At 36.2% G+C, this 8,531-nt stretch overlaps 1 protein-coding gene across 1 annotated transcript in view; it reads right to left on the minus strand.

Moving 5' to 3' along the window:
* Nucleotides 1-8,531, minus strand: part of BICRAL (BRD4 interacting chromatin remodeling complex associated protein like) — a 52,151-nt gene that overhangs the window by 33,559 nt on the left and 10,061 nt on the right. The gene's annotated exons all lie outside the window — the stretch shown is intronic.

Below are 8,531 nucleotides of genomic sequence, written 5' to 3' on the forward strand. Positions count from 1 at the left end.
GGGTGGGGTGGGGTGGGGTCCCCGGAAAAATAAATGCAAGGTCACCTTGAAAAAGATAAGATTTGATCCTGATAACAAGTTGCAATATTTTGAATATTTTTAGATACGTTCTTACCATCCTTGGTGGAAACAAATTATATGAATTTCAGCTGCTTAAAAAAAGTTTGGGGTAACCTGAAAACTAATTTGGAGTCAAAGCTTATAGCACTGGGAGTTCACTGATACAATTCTACAGTTTATTTCAGCTAAAAAATATATTCATTTTGTTCAAAGCTTTCTGGTTATACAAAACAAATTCAACTTAAAATAGTCACTTTGTTCATTAAAAATAGAATTGAAAATTCTTTATTCAGATGATTCACAAAAGCCTAGTTTATTTAAAACCAAACCATTCTGATTGAAAATAGATTCTTAGCATGTGGGGTATTGATTTTAAAACAATAAATTTCTTTAAGACCCTTTTTCTGCTAGTAATGTTAATTCCCAGGGACTTGCACACAGCAACCTTTCTATTTTTTTCCTAAGAAAAAGTAACTTTGTTAAAACTCCTTAGAGACAAAGATTTGAAGTCTTTACTTAGTAGCACATTCTTCTTTATTAGCTTTACAGCTCAAAACCACTTGCAGTCTTTAGTTTTTAAAGTACAATTACAAGAAAATGGTTATGGGCAGCATGCTTAAGTGGAGCTTCTTGAAGAAGCTGGCCAGATTTTTTATGTTTAAAAAAAAGAAGTCAGCATCTCAGCATCATTTTCAACAAGCATCTGGTTATAGTAAGTGATCAACCAATTCATATTGTAATATAGAAACAAAGGTTAAGCCTGATGCCAAACCCTTGCCAAAGCCAAGACTCACCTGCAATTCTTGTTTACATGCATGACCACAGTAGAAAACTTAGGTGAAGTTTCAAATCACTCCTTAAATGGAAAGGTGGGGCCCTAGCAAACAGGCCTTAACATGAATCGAACAGATCCTCTGTGCCATCCAGACACAAGCATGATGCTGACTAGTCCATCAGCCAATATATTAACTTCACTTTTCATAAATACAGTATGGACATAAATGCCACATGTCAAATAGCTCAGCATCCTAATTGTTCTTACGGCCTGACACTAGCATTTGAAGAATCGAAAAGGCCAAACTTCAAGGTCCTTAACTTCAGCACATGCTTCAAGGAGCCAAACTCTGCCCTGAATTAAAGCCTGCTCAGCACCACTGGCTTCAGAGAACATTGCTCACATAAGAACTTGTGAGCCGAAGGGACCCCACAAGCGTTCCTCTGACTGAGTTAAGAGTAAGGAACTTTGCCTCAGAGGTTACGAGGCAGAACATCTGATATATTATTATTATTCTAGTCCTGCAGAAACCACAAATACAAAATAGGCAATACAAAGAAGGAATAGGAGGAGGACAAATTATTTTGAACCAATTCCTTTATCATAAGAAGCACAAGGAAGCCTGCGCAAATTGTCTCTTACTTTTCCTGAAGCATGTTTCAAAGTAGTGTTGGCAATAACCTTGCTAAGCAGGGACAGTACAAAAAGGGAAGGAAAGCTAACATCTATACAGTGAAGCACCCTGAAGCAACAAGATTTATCCAGATCTACACAAGTCAGTTTAAGAATGAAAACCTTCACATATTGCCACTGAGTGGACAAAACCAAACCAGAACACATTGTACCCTCTGCAGAAGTAAATTTGCATTTATTTCTATATTTGCTATATCTGTTCAGAAACAAAACTGTCTCAGGTAGAAACAGTTACTAAAAAAAAAAAAAAATCAGGGGCTTGCTGAGACTTTATAGGTCAGACTGAAGTATGTATTTAATGTTACCTTTAATACTAATAACTTTGAATGCAGCCTTCAGCTGTAGTGTTATCACTTTCTGGTGTACTACAGAATTTTCCAGACCACATTTGTAAAGAAATACTGCTTTTGCCGTGAGGTACTCATGCTTTTCATGAGGATCACATGGTGTTTCTGAACTGAGTGTTATTGCCCCAGGAGGCTGTCTCTCTCTTCTCACTGCCTTACTGCATTAACACAAAAGACCCTAATATGTCAAAATTCTTCTACCCCAAGGTCACCTGCCCAAAGCTGTCGTCCCCAACCAGAGTCCTCCAAATTACGTACAATGCACATTCCGTTGCTCTCTCTCCTTAGCTTCCTCAATCACATTCATTCATTTTCTCATTCATTTGCCTGTAGCAGATTCAGAAGGAGTAAGGGGAAAGAAGCATGAGAAGGCAAGACCAGTGTCAAAAAGGAATAGAAGAAATCTTTAGAAGACAGACATTGGCATAATAATTCTTAAGTACAGCTACTGGGAACGTCATGTGCACCCATCACACAACATACTACTTGGCTATATTTTGACATCAGCTGTCAAACTGTGACCATGCTATTTAACAACTACCACTCTCATAGGTGTGCGAAGACACCAAATGACATTTGGAGTGAGCCGAGATACTTAGCCCTGAAATGACAGATTGTGCAGAAGTGAAAACAAGGCTTAGATATTGAGAGGAAGAAAATAAGGGGGTACCAAACACCCTCCCCATTCATTATGTCTACAAGTTTCTCTTAGATCAAGTCACTTTATTATTATCGAGCCCATTTTTCCAGGTCTGCATCACAAGCATTCCAGTTCTTGTGCAATCATAAATTAGTACCCCAAAAGCAGCAGCAGATTCATAAGGAAGAATTTAAGGCCTAAGCTATTTTCATTAAAGGAATGAATTCCACAGTCATCCCAAGATCCTTGCGTGAATATTTGTTCTGTACCTCAACTCACTGCATCCTCTGAGGTGTACTGGATGGAAAGGAATGCCATTTACTCACTGCAGCCTTGCTTCCTCAGACCAAGTGCCTCACCTGTACTGATGGCACTTCTTCCTCCCATGCTTCCATCTCTCTCCATCCCTTAACATGTTTCTGGTTTGTCAGCTCATGGTCAGACACATCATTTATCCAGCTACATACTGCTTTATTAATTACTAATTTAGATAAGAATAAGTAACTCTAAGCTTGAAGGCACAGAAACAAATAGGTCATCATGAAAAGATACAAGCAGTAGAAAGGTAGAGGTGACAATGCTTGGAAAGTAGGGCACTCAAATACAGTGACACGAAGGGAGACAAGTGCTTTAATTTGGAATACAAATGCAACATACCACATGAAAAATTAATGACAGCTGTATCAACCACCAAATTTTGTATAGTTGCCACCAATACTTTGATGACCCACCAGTAAAAATTTCCTAAATATTACAATTTCAGCTTGATACCAGGCCTTGCTTACAAAAACCAGGGTCATAACTGCATGATGTAACTTATAAAGCTGTATGATTCCAGTATCAATCATCATACCCAAACACAGGACTATCTAACCAAAACGTATGTTAAGAGGTGATTAGTTAGGACATAGGTAGTAAGAGGAGGTAACGAAAAGCGAACATCAGAACAAGAAATCTGTACCAATACCAAAAGACAGACAGCTTTCTACAACTGGAAATCGTGTGAAAGCTAACAGGGCTGTTCTGTGATGAATCCAAAGAACTGTGCTTCTCTGAGATGTGGATATGACATCCAGAAGGCAAGTAAAACCAGAGAAAATGTGGTGACTGGACCTCCCATTGAAACAAATGACAGTGCAAAAGTATTATTGGAACAGATCAAGAATAACTACATCATGCTCTAGGTTATTTAAATAGAGTCTCATATTCTTCAGCTTAGAGTACCTTAAAAAAGAGAATTAAGTTTGAAAGATTAATAGCTCTCACTTCCAATTTAGAGTAATCTTAAAATACTCAGCCACTGAAACGTATCGGGAAAAAAAAAACCTCCGGAGACAGAACTTTACTACAGCATCTGGAGAAATAATCTTCAATAACTAACACCACCAAAATTTATAGAAGAAATTTAAGCTAAAAATTATGGCATAAATTGGGAGAAGCTTCTATAATATTCATAGTTAATTCGGTTAGCATAGATGAATGGGAAAAAAAAAATCAGGTAAGCAAAGATACAGAAATATGTAAGAGTATGTTAATGAGTAGATGGACACAAGGTTTAAAAACAGCAGTCAGGCAATGAATATAACAAAAGAGCCATTCTTAATACAACTGAGGTGCTATGGATGATTTTTAAAAGGAAAAAAAACCCACAACTATTAATAGAAGAAACCTAAACAAAAAATGGAAGCCTAAAACATGAAACAAGGTGCTATAGCAATAACAGAAACACAGTGGAATAGTAAGTTATACCAAAAGCATTCACGTTCAAGAAAGAAGCACAAACATGCTAAGCTATAAGCTATATATTGTATAAGGACAAGACAAAATGGAGGAACAGAAAGAACATCATGAATAAAACACCATCAAAGTCACAACCTCTGAGAAAGAATGGTTTTACTCGGGTATTTTGGGGACCCTATTAGAAACCAACTGGATAAGATCTGGATGTGAATAAAGATTGCTGTAGATAATTCTTAATATTATCTATAGAAAGTGTATCAATATGAATGGAATTTATTCTCTAAGATTTAGACTGAAGAACAAATGCTAATAATAGGAAGAGGCAGTCCTCCTTCAAAATGATAACTGATGGATTGTTTCATAAGAAGGATAAAAGGCAAAAAGAATGCAAGTTTAGTTTTGTTAACTAATGAATATACTAGAAGAGAACTAACAGAAAAATCAGTAAACTTGAATACAATGACTTCAAGTTAATTTTATTTATATTATTCAGAAAAATAAATGGAATATGTTTGCAATTAAGAACCACAATTCCAAAATGGAAAACTTTGACATACTATTGAACCTAGGTGGTTCACTGAACCAATAACCAAACATAGAATACAATGCCTTAAAAAAAAAAAGTCAAAGCATCTGAAGTCTAAAGTAAAGCACTGAACAAAATCTCTTAGGTACTCCAGAACTAATAATTACCTCAAAGGGAGAGTCTGTAAGACAGCACCTGTAGCTTACATACTTAGTCTTTGGAATTTAACTAATGTCAATTAGCAAGTTAGGATTCTAAACACCAGTTAGCAGCTAGGCCTGGACCTAACCCAAGTGGTCTTCTGTTCTTGAACTTTTGCGTTTAGCATATTTGGGCTTTGCTTTGTTACTCTTAAAGGGCCTCTTGTCATAAAATGTTATGCTTTGAAGTCTGTCCCTGGTTTTGAAGGATAATTCAATTTCATGGAAATGAATTTGTTTCTCCACCTTTGGCATCGGGAATATCAGGTTCTCAGAGGGAACCAGCTCAGACTCGTTTCAAAACAAGTGCATGTTGATTGGTCAGAATATAATTAGTATCTTAAGCATTCCTATTTCAAAGCTTTTGCATTACTCACAGTAATTAATATGCACCAAGTAAGTTTTATAGTTTTAGCTCTCTCTAATTACTGATTTAAAAACACACATATTTTACATTGTCTTGCCTTTCCATATGGTCAAATATATAAAGCACAACATTTTAGTCCAAACAAAAGTTTTTTAAAAACAACCAGTATGCCAAACATAATTTTAAAGGAATTTTTTTTTTTCCAAAAGAACACAGAGATACAGTGACTTGACAGTCACTTTTACTGAATCCCCATTCCACCATGAAAAATGTAGTCTACAGTAACTTAAATGAATCATAATATAGCTTACATCTTTAATGCCTGATCACAGTGCCAGAGGAGTTCAAAAAGCCTTTACTAAAACCAGCAGTACAATACAATGGTTGTGCAAGCCACTGAAGTACCTACTTTGTAGCCAGAAGTAATTAAGTTCATCTGCTAATCTCTTCTGGAGAAAATCAAACAGGCAGAGATCACATCTATCAGATAAGAGCTCTATGCAAGACAGGGGCTGCTGCTTTTCTTAAAAACACAGCTGAATGACAAAATAGCATTTTTTTGTGTGTGTGATGGTGCAATGTACATACTTTAACACCCTTTGGAATAAAAAATATCAGCATTGGGAATACATTCTGATGATAAGGAATAACTATTTACTTCCTTCCTTTGCTTGTGTGTGTGCACGTCTACATCTTGAGATTGCACCACAACTATGAGGTTCTTGACTTTAGCAAGCTCAGGAACCTCAGGTTTAAGAATCCATTATTTTGAGCCCAGCCATCCAGTTGCCTCTGTGGATCTTGCTTTTATTCCCCACTCTTCTTAAAATGATGATGGAATGAGACAGGATCTTGAACCTTCACCTGAACTATGCAATACATCTCACTTCAAAAAGCTATGAGATGAACTAGTCTAAATCAATACAAAATGTTTTAGGTAGATAGCGCTCAAGAGAGATAACCATGGGATACAGATTTAAACCTGTAAGCATGCATAATGCAGCTCATGTTTTGGGAGTTTCACAGCACTAGAAACAAGTAAGCAAGTGCAACCGGCAACTTCTCATAAAACAAATGACACTGTACAGTCCAAGCAACAGCAAAAGGTCTTATGGAAATGACTACTATCTACTTTCAAACCAGAGAGGAACTAAAGCACATCCAGGGGGGAAGTAGAAAAGAATGATAACACAGACAGAACTACGTACCTTACTTTTATCTAATATCCTCAAACAGCTAAACTGCTTGTTGCAGCTCACCAAAATGAGCCCAAGCCTGGAGTAGAAGGCTTACATTTTATTCAGGTAGTTACCATTTGGGAAATTGTAAATCTTCTGTTCTCTATGGCTTATAATAGAGCTCACTAAGCAGCCTTAAAAGATAAAAGTTGCTGCCAGCAAAGTCAGGCAGGAAATTGTCAGTCTCTGTATTACCACCAAAAAAAAGAAAAAAAGAAAAAACCAAACACCAATATCAATTATACCAAAACCTCAAATTGTAAGTGTGGAAAGTAATTTTGAAACATCAAGATGAGATAGTTGAAGAATTTTACTGCTCCCTTTTTAATTTTTCATTATGGTCATACACTTCACCTTCTTGTATCTGGAGTTATTTTGCTTCTAACCCCAAAGTCATTTGTGCACATTAGCAAGGTGGAAAGATTCCAGTCTCTCCCAGAAGCTCCTATTCACAAGAGTATTTGGTCCTCATTAATTTAAACCCCCAATCACCTCTAGGAAAAACAATTCAGAATACCTAGCTTTCTAAGTGCCCAAATGTAATAATTATACTGCAGCATAAAATACTTAACATTTATTTTGGGCTGTGTATACTAGTGTTTTCTTGTAATCATTTCATATATAAAGTTGTGTTACCCACTGCAGTTCATCTACCTGGTCGCATCTGTTTAACGATACCAAAGCCACACTCCAGTAACATTTGTGCATACTGAAAAACAGCAAAAGCCTTCTTCTGTTAGTATTCTTATGTACAAGATAAGCACTTACATCACTGTTACCATCTAAATTAACTACAGTCGTGGGAGCATAAGGCAAAAAGAACCTGCTATGTAAAATGAAACTTATGCATCTTTCTTATGGAACAAGATAGAAATAAGGAAATATTTTAAAAAATTTTTTAGTGAATTGATTGCACCATCTTTCTGCCTAGTGTAACATTACTGCAATTACTGCAGGAGTGGTTTTCACTATTTATTAGCAAAAATGCCTAATACTTACTAAATGCACCATTTAAACACATTGGTAGGAAAAAAAATGAAGTGAGAATATTTCAAATTATCCTTTCTTTTTCACAATTGAGCATTCTCCCTTTCTACAAGCTAAGAGGTTTTATTTTTTAAGACTCAAAATTTCATTTTTTCAGAAACAGAATTCTGGACACATTACCATTGCAGCATTGTGACAGTTAAGATCTGTAATGCATTGACCACAATATTACCCATCCTGCTGCCCCCCATCCAACCTGCTCCAAAGTACTACTGCTGTACAACAACCTCTCGAGATCTCACAATTTCACATTGTAACAATAAGGAAAGAATATTGTCTATTTGAGGGCAAGTCCTTTATGCATTGTAAGGATTAAAGGCATTTCACTGCATTTCTACTCTCATTCTAACTGGGTTGACACTGTTACATTTAAGGTTCAGGCACTCCCTACCCTCTAAGGATGTTCTATCATGTCTGACAAATTAATCTGTATTTCTCAGGAAACAACATCTACTTCCAAGCTAAGGCTACTTTCAAATGCTAACCTTAAGTAGCATAGCATTCTGTACTTCCAAACAGGAACATTGGACAAAAACCTCATACTTCTCACCAAAGGGAGGACAGTAAATTCGGAGTTATCTGCTTTGGGTTTACCCTTTTTGTTTCAATGGATAGTTTTAGGTTCTATGTTAATTTAGTATAGTAACTTTGAAACGCCAAGGGAAGGGAGAAGATATTTGCAGAACTGGAGATGAGTTAAATTTATTTTTATATGTTTCTAAGAGTGTTCTAATTTGTGTTAACTTTGCAAAAATTAACACTCCGTGAAAGATAAGACCAGTTCTCAAAAGGATAGATAAGAATGATGGTCACTTGTCTACTTTGTAGCCAGGCATACTTCATTTCTGGTTCCTGCTGCAAATTCACTTAAAATGCATCTCCTAGTTGTAAAAAAAAA

This window comes from Athene cunicularia (genome assembly GCF_003259725.1).
Source record: "Athene cunicularia isolate RWA chromosome 3 unlocalized genomic scaffold, athCun1 chr3_part1, whole genome shotgun sequence".
NCBI lineage: Eukaryota > Metazoa > Chordata > Aves > Strigiformes > Strigidae > Athene > Athene cunicularia.